The following is a 14,691-nucleotide window of genomic DNA, read 5'->3' as shown; positions in this document are numbered from 1 at the left end:
CGTCGATCTCGAGAAGGTAGCGTGCAAGGTCTTGGCCGGTATAAAAAAATTAGATTATAAAAATTCAGTAGGGTATCTGAGAAACGGTATCGTGCGGTAACTGAAAATGCGGTAACTTATAATACGGTAACTTATGTAATTGGGCGCCAGGCGCGGTATTTCCGCGCCACGATAACGATACGGTAACGGCAAGATCCGGTAATCCCGGGCTCAGTATTTGGCAGAGGGGCAGAGTTCTTTGTGGATTAGATGTCGAGAGAGAGCGCTAGACAGTATTTAGGAGAGAGAAATAATCGACAGTCAGCTATTTTACTTATAATTATCTAAATATATTAAACAATAATGGTACAGATAGTAAACGGTATAACAGAGATAAGATCAATATAAGGTATAACCTTCGGTATCAAAAAAAAACAAACTACGAATGAACAGATAAATCTCGGAATATAAACAATCGAAGATCCGAGTTTGAAAGACAAAGGACTTGACTTGTAACGACTGACGTGAAGGTCAGGGATCGTGATAACGGAAACGATCTATTCAAAATGTGTGACTATAATACACGATGAAAGCGGTAATAAAGTGATGTATAATATCTCACAAATCGCGATACGGAAGCTCAAATAATAATTTACAGCGGGGTAATCTTTAATACGCGAGATACAATACTCAGTCAAATTTCCGAACACGGCCGGAGTCGTGAGACCCGCCGCAAGATTTCGATAAAAATTGAACGGTATTTCTTACAATAATTCACGGTAATTAGCGGTAATCGACTACAGGATAAGACTCGCGGTCGGCGTACAATCAACACGTACGACTTCGGAACACAGGTCGAGGCACGAGCCTCGCGCGAATCTCGATATTAATCGAACGAAACTAAATATACTATTTGACGGTAATTGGCGATACAACTATTCAAAAGTAACGGATAATGAATAGAATACAATAATCGAGTATCCTGTTAGTATCGTTTCAACGGCACACGTCTCTCCAAAAATTTTGATATATCTCGAATCGATTTTTCGGTACGGTAATCGGCGATAATATTTCACGGTATATTTTTGGCAGAAAAACCAAGGCTTCGGAAAACGGTAGCGGTAATGATGTTTATGCGGAACTGTTTGCTTTATTTAACGGTCTTATCGCGACCTTGTGTACTCGGCAACAAAGACTCTAAGTCGAACAATAGAATTTTTCGAATAATCGATAACAGGAAGATGATTCAGCGGAGATTTCGCGTTAACAAATATTCTTGCAGAGCAAATTGTTCATTTACGGTAACACACGCTCGCGAAGAAATTTTTCGCGCAAATCCCGCCTTTCGATATGCGATACGAAACGACCAAAATTGCCACGTCACGCTAGGACTTAGATTTCGGCACGTAACATAACGGTAACATACACGCTTAATATGACACGAAACAACATTTAACGGTAATTAACGATATAAAATTCTACGGTACGGCACGAGACTGTCGGCGCGAACCCCCTGAGAGGAACAAATCCGCGACACCCGGGGACAGCTGGCGTCCGGCAATTACGGTACAAGTACAATTATTTTACGCGATATCTTTACGAAATTTTCGTCGCCCTGCGACGGTATCTCTAAACGACGCCAACTGATCCCGGATGAACAATAATAAGGCTACCTGTGCGGCGGCTTACAATGTTCGTTGGCTATGGCTTCCTTCGGGGTCGCTTCCTCGAGGCTCTTCCACACGTGTATCCGTGGCACGAGCTTACCGAACAGTGACGAATTTCAAGTGCTTCCGTGAGGTCCTCGGATCCCGCGCCGATCTTCCGCGCATTTCGTCAATTTCGGGAAAAATGGGGGTTGATTCTCCGCCCCCCTCGAAAGTTGCTGATGTTGTACGGCGTTGCCCTTACGCAGGGGCCCAGTATTCATAAGCGACAGTAATTTGTGATGATGCCGATTCTCGGGGACGTGACCGGCTGGCCAGGCCGTATCCGCGTCTGCTTCCGAGATTTCTGTTTTCCAGTCAGCTGCCTGGAAAGTTGCCTTCATCACCGTCGTCTGGATTTGCTGCCGTTTCTTTTTCAATCTAAAAAAATGCAGATTTAATCTCCAATTACATTATAAAGAGCGGCGGCGCGGGACCTTATTACTTGACCTTTTGTTTTCTTGCGGTATCTTCGGTATCTTCTGCGGTATATCCGGTATCTTCCTATACGGCTCCCTCTCCTTCCGGTATCTTGCTGTATCTTCATGTACAAAGGAGATAACGCACGCTCGCACAGCAGCCGCACTTTAGTCGCGGATCTTACATTAAGACTAAAATAAGTCTAAACAATCAGAGTATAGTTATTTTAAGTTCCCTCTCAGGCGCGAGGAATGACCCCGCGCACGCTGTTCCCCCTCGACAGGGCAATGGTGACGGAGCTCAAAAAGCGTCACGTCACAATACCATCTAATATAAAGGGGAAAGTGATACTTTTTATGACACGTATGCGGCGAATGAACATGTTACTGCAGCTTCTTACTATGTAACACGTAATCGGTTGAACATATCGTGAAATCTCGTGGGGCTGAGAAGCAAAGGCATCAGTTTTCAACTTGCATGTACGACTTGGTTCGAAAAGAACCTCTGTCATGTTAAACAGCGAAAACGCCAAATACAATATAGTCTAGACTTTTGTCGGCTGTTGATAATTACTCTTTTCTCTCTTCTATATTCTTCCTCATGTCAAAGATATTATTCTTCGGCGATAGAGACGTGACTTCGTAGACAGTAACATTAGAAAGTAACATTAGTCGCAGACAAAACAGCGCCAACGATTTTTGCTAGAGGTTTATTTTTCAAAAATGATTATTGTAATGCATTGATAACAGCTGATCCAAGATATTACTTTACTTCTTGCTGCATTAATTGATAATTGAATGACAAAAACTTAAAATTCGAATTAAAACTTGAGGATTCTAAATAAAAACTATTATTATTAACAAATTATATGATATGTTGATAATTAAAAAACAAGCATGGCAGTTTGACGAAATATTATAGTTAATAAAATTCCTTGCAAACTTTGTGGAGTTAAATTAAATTGAATAAATATGAACCATGTTATATAGATCCCACTTTGAATTTTTTTAAATTCAAAAAGTATAATAATTTCAAAAAGTGTAATAGTTTATACATATACTACATGTATATATATATATATATATATATATATATAATACTATATATAAACTATATATTTTATTAATAGTACATAAAATTTATTTTAAAAAAAACTTTGTTATAACATATCATTTAGTAGAATAATTTTTACTTTCTGAAATATCATTTTTTTTTATATGTCATCGATGGAGGTTACGTTAATCGATCAAAGCATTTATTATTGTTGGCCGAAATAATTGGAAAGTGCAAAGATCTTCGCGTACTTTATTATTAGAAGATATAATCTAGGCTCTCGTGCGCGTGTTATGCAAGAAACTATATTACTTATATGGTTGACCCGGTCGCACGCTTACCCATTGAAACCGCGCGCGCCCCACGTCAATTAAGACTGTTTCGCTAAGAACGTTCGTCGCGTTAAGCCGAACCAGACAAATTGCTTTCTCCAGCTAACGTTTATAGCGTGGCTTGGACGCGTCCGATGTGAATGTCGCGAATTATGGTATCTGTTCTTTTTTTCCTGTCAAGGATGCGTTGCGTAGATTATCGCGTATTACGACATGCCTCCCGAATCGCACATTGCTCCGTATAAAAATATTATGTAATACTAAATAAATTCTTGTTTGAAAATGAAAGAACAAAATAAAATTCAAATCATATTTATATTTATGTTTTGACTCAAATTTCTTGTCTTGGATTTTTGTAAAATATTGTAACAATTATGAAAAATAATGTTAATTTTCTCAAAATCTTTTATTATGCACTACACATATACACACACACATTTGTTACATTGCCTACTTTCATAATTTATGTCATACGAACTAATGATACAACTTCGTAAACCGTCTGTTATAAATGGTCATATAATTATGGAAGATGGATTTTGTTTAATCCTTCTTAACATTTTGCATTTTTTACAATTAATATTCACTCAATAAGTAATGGGGTTATCAATAAGAAATATTAATATGATAATCTGTTACTAAACATATAATGTAATTATTAGTTAGATATTGAAACTATCAAAATCACCTTAGTGCTATCATTTCTCGTATATGAACATTATAGTCGTTATTAAATCTCGATACCCATACAGCACAGAACCTTTCAAATACATTGCAGCAATGTTGCAATATTGCAGATTGCAATGTAATATTGTAGAGACATTGCAGGAATATACAAGTGTAACATTTCATGAGAAATGTTACAGCAACATTACAGAAGCATGCAATATTTTATAATCGTTCTTTTAATTAAAAAAATTATATATATATATATATATATATATATATATACATATGTATGTATATACATATGTTTTATATATACATACAACATGCATAAATAATAAAATTCTTGTTTACTAAAAAGCTTATATATTATACACACACATTTAAGAATACTTAAAAAACATAAATAGTAAGATTTAGACAAATAGACCAGTCATTAATTCGACTCTTAAAAAAATCTCAACAGTAATAGATCGATTTACTGCTTTAAGGCCGCAGCACACACTTTTGCATAAGCGCATAACCGTAAGCGTAGGAAAATTGATTGGTTCATTTTCTTATGCATATACTTGGGGACCAATCAATTTCCTTATGCTTATGGTTATGCGCTTATGCAAAAGTGTGTGCTGCGGCCTTTAGTCTTATTAAATAAATTTTACTATGTTTTTCCTAATCTTAAGCCGTAATCACACTACGGGTTGCGAACTTGGTCGCGGTTGGAATGGACCAATCGGAGTAGCCAAACGGCAAATTGCTTTCCTCTGATTGGTCAATTTCAACCGCGACCGAGCCCGCAACCCATAGTGTGATTACGGCTTTAAAGTGTCTTTCAAAGAGCTAGTATGAAAAGACATCTTAATAAAGCGTCTGCTATGACGCTGCTATCGACGATATACATGTATACATGTGTGTGACAAGTGGTAGTGGTAATAAATAAGTGCAACAATATGGCGATTGTCCTGCATGCCACGTTCCGATTGTGTAATTATTATTGATTTTATATTTCTTTTTTCTATGTTTTACTTTATATTTACATATTATTATTCACTCTATTGTGCTAATTTGTTTGTGATTGTATGCTATGTGCGATGTCTGAAAGTTGAAACGATATTTTCAGATTAGTTTTGGATATTGGATATTCTATATATCATTAAAAATAAATCTAATAAAGAAGCTCAAGTACGGATATTATATCTAGAAGAAAAGGCTTAAATATCTAATCTGGCAGTGATTTTTCTGATATTGAAAAATTATAAACATAATTATTGGCAAAATTTTTAAACGGTAAAAGGTAAGTGGAAAGAAAGAGAGAAATTTATTTTTATATATTTTTTTATTTGACCTCTCTTTAGATGATTAATTGTAAATAATGAATCTATGAATATACACGTTTGCATCTTGGTTAACCTATATGAATTTAGTACTCTATTTTTAATAAAGTTTTAGTACATAAAATGATATGCGCAATATATAAAGTGATATTTTGTTTCTTTGTAACAACATTTCCATGTATGAATGTTTGTGTGTATAGTTCCCAGATAGCACAAAGAGTTTAAAAAGAATTTTTATGTCACAAGATCTGAGTTCATTTTCAGATGCAAAAAGAATTCTTTTACATAAAAGAATTCTTTTTACATTTGAAAGTGAACTCAGATTTTGTGACATAAAAATAAATTCTTTTTAAACTCTGTGCTATCTGGGATCATACTATAAAAAATATGATATTTATAATATACAAATAATAATGAAAATAACTATAAACTTATAACTATAAACAATTATAAATGAAATATTATCATTTTATATACTAAAAACTTTGCTCATTAAAAGTAGGAATTCACATAGGTTCTCCTAAAATAGGTCTTCCTAAAATCTAAAATATAGAAATTTTAATTCTTACATATTTTATAATTTAAGCAGTATATTTAAATATGTATTTATTTTTTTAGCATATTGTACATGTGTATAAATAGCTTATTATTATTTTTATTTTATTATTATTATCATATTATTATTATTTTAATCTAACTAAATATGATATAATTATTATTTTAATATAATTAAATATGATTAATTCACATAAAAATACTTCTGTTTCGAAACGTCATATCAGACGAATTATTGCGAATGAAACAAGCATAGATATTGCGGGATCTTCTAGACAAATTGTAGAACAATCAGATGCTGTAAATATTTTTGTCGAAAATGACTTAGATTTACAAAATTGTTCTCATGGAAATATTGAAAATATTGAAAGTAATCATATTATATCTATGGAAAATATAAATCTTAATTACTTACCTTATAATATTATTGAGAGAGAGAATAACAATGAATCTTCGAATTCTAATATAGTAAATAACATTAATGATCAGGATAATGATGAAAAATTCAGAAACGCTATAGCTGAGTGGGCTGTGTCATTTAATATTCCCCATAATGCATGCAATGCATTATTAAAAATTTTACAAAAACATACATCTTGTAACTTTTCCAAAGATACAAGAACTTTATTGCAAACTCCACGACAAAATAATATTATAAAAATATGTGGAGGTGAATTTTTTTATTTAGGCTTAAATAATATTGTTAAAAAAATGTTATTAAAATCTAATGATAAACATATTAATTTACTTGTTAATATTGATGGCCTTCCTTTAGCAAAATCATCTCATGCGGCTTTATGGCCTATTCTGTGTTCAAATACAAAAGATAATGCTGTATATCTTGCTGGGGCATATTTTGGATATAAGAAACCAGAAAATTTTAATATTTATTTGCAACCTTTGATAGATGATTTAATTGAATTAATAAGGGAAGATTATCTTTATGCTAACAATGTTATCAAAATTAGATTGTTTAATTTAATATGTGATGCTCCTGCAAAATCTTTAGTATTGTGCGTAAAAGGTCATACTGGATTTTACAGTTGTACCAAATGTATCATTAAAGGGGAATATGTAAATGGCAGAATCTGCTTTCCGTTTAGAACAAAATCATATCCTTTAAGGAGAGATGAATTGTTTGCTATTAACGCTTATACAGATTTCCAAACTGGTTACAGTATTATCAATAACATTCCAGAGTTTTTACCTATAAGCAATACTCCATTTGATTATATGCATCTTATATGTTTAGGTGTAGTTAAGAAAGTGATACTTCTTTGGACGAAAGGACCACTTTCTGTCCGTTTAAACTTAAGATCAATTAACAAAATATCATATTTGTTAATATTACTTAAAACCTCTACTCCAAATGAATTTGTTAGAAGACCACGCTCTATAAATGATGTAAAACTGTGGAAAGCTGTAGAATTTCGAAACTTCCTTTTATATACAGGTCCTATCGTATTAAAATCTATATTAAAAAAAGACATATATTATCATTTTATCACACTTCATGTGGCTATCACAATTCTTACACGTCCAAACTTATACCAAGAAAATTTTATAAATTATGCTGAAGCTTTACTTAATAATTTCGTCGAATCTTTTGAAACATTGTATGGTAGACAATATATATCACACAATATTCATAACCTTCTACATTTATGTTCAGACGTACGAAGATTTGGCCCACTAGATAATTTCAGTGCTTTCCGTTTCGAAAATTATATGACAAGTATAAAAAGACAATTAAGAAAAAATGAAAAACCTGTGCAACAATTAATGAACAGATATAAGGAAAAAGAATATATGGATTCATTGTTATTAAAACATAATTGCAATAATAAGAAATATGTTTGTAAATATTTGCATAAAAATGGACCAATATGTAATGATCTTAATGTTACATCACAATACTTGCAAGTATCAAATGAAATATTTACTATAAATTGCAAAGGTTTTAGTAATAATTGTTGCATTTTAAAAAATAATGTATGTATTTTGGTTTTGAATATAATTGAAGATAATAATAAAGATATTTTTCTTATTGGTAAGAAGCTTAAATATATAGGAGATGTGTATAAAACACCTTGTACCCAGTCTAGTCAATTTAATATTAGAATGATGGTCACAAGTAGTGATAATATTTTTTCTTGGCCAATTACAGATGTGTTATATAAAGTGTGGAAAATTTCTTATAGAAATGAATCAAATACATTCGCAATATTTCCGCTAAATCATTCTGCTAAATAATTTTATGAGAATTAATCATATATTTCCTCTCTTTTAAATATGTTAATTAATCACATATTTCTTATAATAATGTTAAATATACACAAGTACAACTATTATACCTGCTATCAGAGAAAAATGAATGATAGTGGATTCATAATTGCTGAGTTTGATGATGGACTACAGTTAATACCAACAATATGGTTCAATGCGGAAAAACAATCGTGTATATGGCCTGGCCATTTTAAAACCAAATTCCGCATAAATAAAGCAATAATAACAAAAGAAATACCACAGGAAGAATTTGATTGGGATGAGTTACCAATCAAGAGAATCTTCGGCACAGCAGGTAAATGAATTATTTTCTTAAGTAGTATGTATGTACACGCACATATATGTATAATTGTTGTCTTTATTTTGTTTTCTTTTTTTATTTTATTTTCATAAATAAGACACTTATGAAAAAGGCATGAAAAAATTGGTCCTAGCACAGGATACATCTAATATAGAAAATACTGAAATCTCATCTAACGAATTAAAAGAAATAAAGAAAAAAAGAAGGCGGATTCAAGCAAAAAAAAAATGTCATCCTCAGAAATGTCATCATCATCAGAAGATTTTCTTTTGCAAGAGAATAAAGAAAATCGAATGACGCAAAATAATAAAATATTGCCTGCTTTTCCACAAATAGAACATTTTGTGCCTAATTATAAATCGCGAGATAAATGTAAAGAGAATTTTGGTAATGAATTATCCGAAAGAAATTCTACTTATAATAGAATAAATATAGTTCATGGTAAGCAACTAGTATAAGAATAACTGGCAATCATACTATAATAATCATAAATGTATCATAAAATCATATAATGTATAACTTATGTTTATGAATGCGCAACATTATTAATATTCTTATTAATTTATCTTCCTATATAGATGTCAACAAAAAAATTGATACAAATAACCAAAGCAATCTTAAACTAAAAAGATGCTCTATTCAAGAGAACACCAGCCAAGAAAATACTTACTCTGATGGTATACGTATTATACATTTTAATAATTTTTTTTAAATTATATAAAATAGGAATAGAAAATATACGTATTTTATATATAACGTTTAGAAGTAAATAATACTAGTCATAAAAACAAAAGTTTATAAAAGAAATATTTATTTTAGAATTTAAGAAGCAAATATTAACAAAATTAAATAAAATTTTATATAAACTTGACACACTTGACAATAGAGAAATAAATATTCTTGAAAGAATAAATATTCTTGATGACATGTAATTATATTAATGAAGAATTTCATATTGAATTTCCACTTTCATCTATATCAGAATTAACATATTTCGAGGGGCAATTGGAAGAAGCAAAATTTAAAAATCACGTGGTACATATTATATCTTATTTTTTATAATTTATAATAAATATTTATAATGAAATTTATTCTTGTTAATATGAAGATGAGGCCGCGATGCAGGGACAATATACAGGGAGTGGAATGAGATTAAATATGCCGAGATTCCGTAATCGTTGCTTTATTAGTAGACGGCACGATGTGAGCGTGTCCACGGTACAAGACAAGACTGACGTGGTAGAGAAAACATATGTGACCAAAGGGACATGTGTAACGAAAAGACATGTGTGCGAAGGGGTATGCGTAAGGTCTTTTGTTCCGAGTCCTTCGGATGTCGCCACGGGAATCGCCTCATAAGACGATACTTCGAACAATTCTGTTATTATTTGTACAATTTTATTTTTCAGCTTTACATTTTGAGATTGGTAGGTGGAAGTACTGCGCATATAATGACACGCAATATATTGAAAAAAATTATAACAAATACTTTGGCTCAAGATTTTAGCTGGGCAGGAAAAAAAACTAAACGTTGTTTCAAAGACTTAAGTCTCACAAAAATAATCATACGTGAGTTTATTTTATATACATTTTATATTTAAAATAAGTACATATTTAGTTATAGTTATAATATTTTTAATAATTTTTATAGAAGCTGTCCGTACAATGTATGGTTCGGTTACAGACAATGAGATAGCGGAATCTATATCAAAATGGCTTACCCAAGCCAGTTTAAGAACTCAAAGAGAAAGGTATTCATTGTTCTATTTTAAGAGAGAGATTCTTCAAGATATATATATATATATATATATATATATATATATATATATAATATCGTTTTATTTAAGATAATTAAAAAATTACATATATAAAATTTTAATTATCTTAAATAATGAGATCGACCTGATTAAAATATAGTTACAATTTTTAATTTGATTTATTCTTATGTTTTCAGACAACAGAATACACAAACCGAGTTAATGGAGTAAACAATAAGACTGCTACAGAAAATAAAAGTACAAAATAAAAGAAAACTAAAAGTACAAAATAAAAGAAAACTAAAAGTACAAAATAAAAGAAAAATATATTGTAATAATATATTATAAAAACGTACATGTTTACATATATACATATAAGTATTATATTTACATACATACACAAATACATATAAGAACATATAAAGCAAACATATATTTTACATACATATATAATAAAAGTGCAATACTGCAAGTGCAATATGCCAAAAAAAAGTTATATATAAATGTTATGTTGGAATACATAGTATATAATAAAATAAAATAATTTTCAAACTGTTTTAATTAAATTTCCACACAAAACTAAACTTTATAGTGATAAGTATCTACTAATGCTGTGTATGTTTCAGATTTTAAAAGATGAAATTAAAAGGTGAACTCAATGACCATATGAAAACATTCAAGAAAAAGTATATGATCAAAAGTTCGTAGTTGTTTTGTATTTGAAATGCAATTTTATGAAATTATGAAATTATTTTATATATTCATAATAAATAAATTAACAAAAAATTATATTTTGAGTGTACAAAGCAATTATGAACGCATAATCATGTATCTTTTTTATCTTGTATGATTTGTATACTCGCAAAATTTATCTGGAAATAATAATATATGGCATTATTGTGGACACCCTGGCAAAAATGAATATCGGAACGTAAGTCGAATATAAGGAGAGAATGACAGAAGTTTAAACGAAGCTTTTAGGAGGCGTAAATTGAAACAACGAAGCGTATACGCTCCTAAAGCTTCGTTTACACTTCTGTCATTCTCTCCTTATATTCGACCTACGCTCCGATATTCATTTTCACCAAGATATATTATATTGTAATATTATTATAATGTTACATTGTAAGATTATTGCAATGTTATATTGTAAGATTTCTGTAGTGTTACATTGTAAGATTACTATAATGTTACATTGTAATGTTACTGAGGGCGGACATTTTAATGTTGCTGCAATGCTGCAGCAACATTGCAGCAACATTTCGCAATGTGTATGCAATATTCCATTATTACGTTGGAATATTTATGTAATGTTTCTGCAACCATTTTGTGCTGTATGGGTAATATCTCAATATTACTCTTTAGCTGTTGACAACTTTTCGTGAAATCTTAACATTTATTTTTAATATGAGAAAGATTATACAGGGTGACCCATTTTAACTTAGGCAGCCAAATAACTCGAAAAATAAGCACACTACGAAAAAATGGTTAGAATCAAAATTTCGTCATTTCGAGGGGGACGTACAATGACGTTAAAATCAGCCCCCCCACCCCTCCCCCTGGGCGGTGAGTGGGGGCAAGTTTGAAATCTTAAATGGAACCCCCTATTTTTCATTGCATATTCTTGTAGCTTATCTCGAGAGCTTTCCAAAACACTATAATTAAGTACCTTTTTATTAAGTACTTTTTGAGTTATAAGGCTTGAAATAATTTCTTAATTTTACATAAACCATTCATTTTTCGATTATCTTACCTTCATACTTTTATGTACAAAATAATGAGAGGAATCAATTGGTGTAAAGAAAACATACAGTTGTTTTTAAGAAAAAATATGGAATTGTTAATTGCAAATTACATATTTTTTCTTAGAAACAACTATGTGTTTTCTTTACACCAATTGATTCCTCTCATTATTTTGTACATAAAAGTATGAAGGTAAGATAATCGAAAAATGAATGGTTTACTAGATATTTTATGGTTTATGTAAAATTAAGAAATTATTTCAAGCCTCATAACTTGGAAAGTACTTAATGAAAACTAACTTAATTATAGTGTTTTGGAAAGCTCTTGAGATGAGCTACAAGAATATGCAAAAGCATATAGGGTATCCCATTTAAAAAGTTGGAGCTGACCTTCGCGTGTCCTTCAAGTGGCTCTTCAAGATCAAACTAATGACACCATCTTATGTCCCCCTTGAAACTATACAACTTTTGTCTAAAACATTTTTCTCTATCTTGCTTAGGTTCCGAGAAATTTAGGTGGTCGGATTAAAATGAAACACCCTGTGTATATATTCTCGCGTATGTATTATAGTTAGAATTAAAATTTTCTAAATTCGCTGAAGCACAGGTCCTACATTTTCCGAGATCATCTTTCTGAATAACTTTCAGAAGGTTTCAGCCGCTTATTGTTTTAAAATAATTTTGATAATTATGATAATTTAAATTTCATTTTTTAAATATTTTTAAAAATAAATTTAATTTAATTTTAAAAAATAATTTTAATTTGTTACGAAAAATTACACAAAAGTTCAAAATATATGTATAATATAAAATTTATTAAAAATTTCTATATAATACAAATAAGATTAGCAATGATTAATTAGGCGATATTTATTATTAATAATTGACATATATTAATAAAATTTAAGAATAGAAATTAGTTTTATATAAATAACGTATTAACGTAAATAATCGCGATTAAAAGATTATTAAAATTATTGATCATTTCTTCAATTGTAGAAGAAACTATTTGCATTACTGGCACATTTTGCGATAAATTATCAAAGATAATATTTCAAAGATAATTATATTCAAAAAAGATAGAACAAGCTTTGATATAAATCAATGATTAAAATACAAGATAAATAGCGATTTAAAATTCGCAAGAAAATGCAACGAATAATTAAATCGATAATATTAGGAATTATCAATTATGATAATCAAAATCAATAAATAACGCCCGACGTATAATTATTATCACACAAATGCGAAGATATTTTGAAACATTTGCTGTAATATTTGCGGATATAAAATTTGTTGTCCGTTATATTTTATATAAATGTCGCGATTGAGAAAATACATATTGCATCTCACGCATGATTAGTTAAAGGAAATAAAATGAATCTTAAGACTTTACAATTTTAAATATAATTAGTATATAATTAAAAAATTGCATTATCGCTTTTAATGGAAAATAACGAAACGAAGCGCATATTTCGCGTAATTTATTTATTTAATCAAATAAGAATCGTAGAAACAGAAATCTAAAATAATAAATTATAATTTTGATGTAAAATCAATTTTTACAAGAAATTATTACTTTAATGATATTTATAAAATCAAATATAATTCGACCGCGACGCTTTATCTTTTATTTTTCAATTATTTAAATATAATTTAGATTCAAAACGCACAGAGCAAAAAACAATTGAATCATAAATCGAAGTAATTAACATAGAAAAGCTTTCTGATACATAAATCCTTTAAAAAATATTATTTAATTAATCTATATAATCTAAAACACTCCTATAAACTTTAATATTAAATGTAAAGTAAAATGTAAAATTATATGTAAAGTACGTAAAAAAATATTTCGGCAATAAATGGACAATAATACGTTCGGACCATTGGCGTATGACGCGCTGTGTTTACATGTCACAGCCTTGATATCATTCGCGCAGCAACATTTGAAGAGTAAGGGAGGAGGGAGTGCAAAATACTTCGTATATTTTCAAATTTTCTCTTAACAATAAAACGAAATAGCGACTAGTATTGAAACATAATTCGCTATAATAATTATAATTAATACTTGCTACACTTTTAATTGTAATTATAATTATTACGCGATCGAGAATGTTGTGCAAAGTGCCTCACGATCGTGGCGTATATAACTAATCTTAATTAATGTTGTTTTCGGGAGTGAATGTAAGTGCAACGAAGAAATAGCAAAGGAGAAGAAAAGCAAGTCTGAAAAAGCACTGGGTAATAGGAGCAACTCATTCATCACTCCTTTGTTCGATTTCGAACATAATGATCTTTCTCTTTGATAAACTGGTGTTGCGCACCGTATATAGGACCTACAGTTTAATGCCGATTAAAACCCTAATGGCTACCATGGAGAAATGCTCTTGGCAAGATTTTTCAGTGATTTGCCATTGGCTTCCGAGACAGGAATGAACGTATACAATTTTTCGGTTCTACCAGGAATTGAACCCAGGACCTGGAGTCTTTGGCTTTATAGATTAGTGTGTTATCTACTATGCCACGCTTCCCTCATTTATGTTAGATTTATATATATATATAT

At 30.3% G+C, this 14,691-nt stretch overlaps 1 pseudogene; it reads left to right on the top strand.

Moving 5' to 3' along the window:
* The first annotated feature begins 5,088 nt into the window (after positions 1–5,088).
* Positions 5,089–10,772, top strand: LOC112637151 (annotated as a pseudogene).
* The last annotated feature ends 3,919 nt before the right edge of the window (positions 10,773–14,691 follow it).

The sequence above is a fragment of the Camponotus floridanus genome, unplaced genomic scaffold (genome assembly GCF_003227725.1).
Source record: "Camponotus floridanus strain SB8 unplaced genomic scaffold, Cflo_v7.5 scaffold134, whole genome shotgun sequence".
NCBI classification, from domain to species: domain Eukaryota; kingdom Metazoa; phylum Arthropoda; class Insecta; order Hymenoptera; family Formicidae; genus Camponotus; species Camponotus floridanus.
Note: the sequence above shows the minus strand (reverse complement) of the source record. Positions and strands in the feature narration are given on the sequence as shown.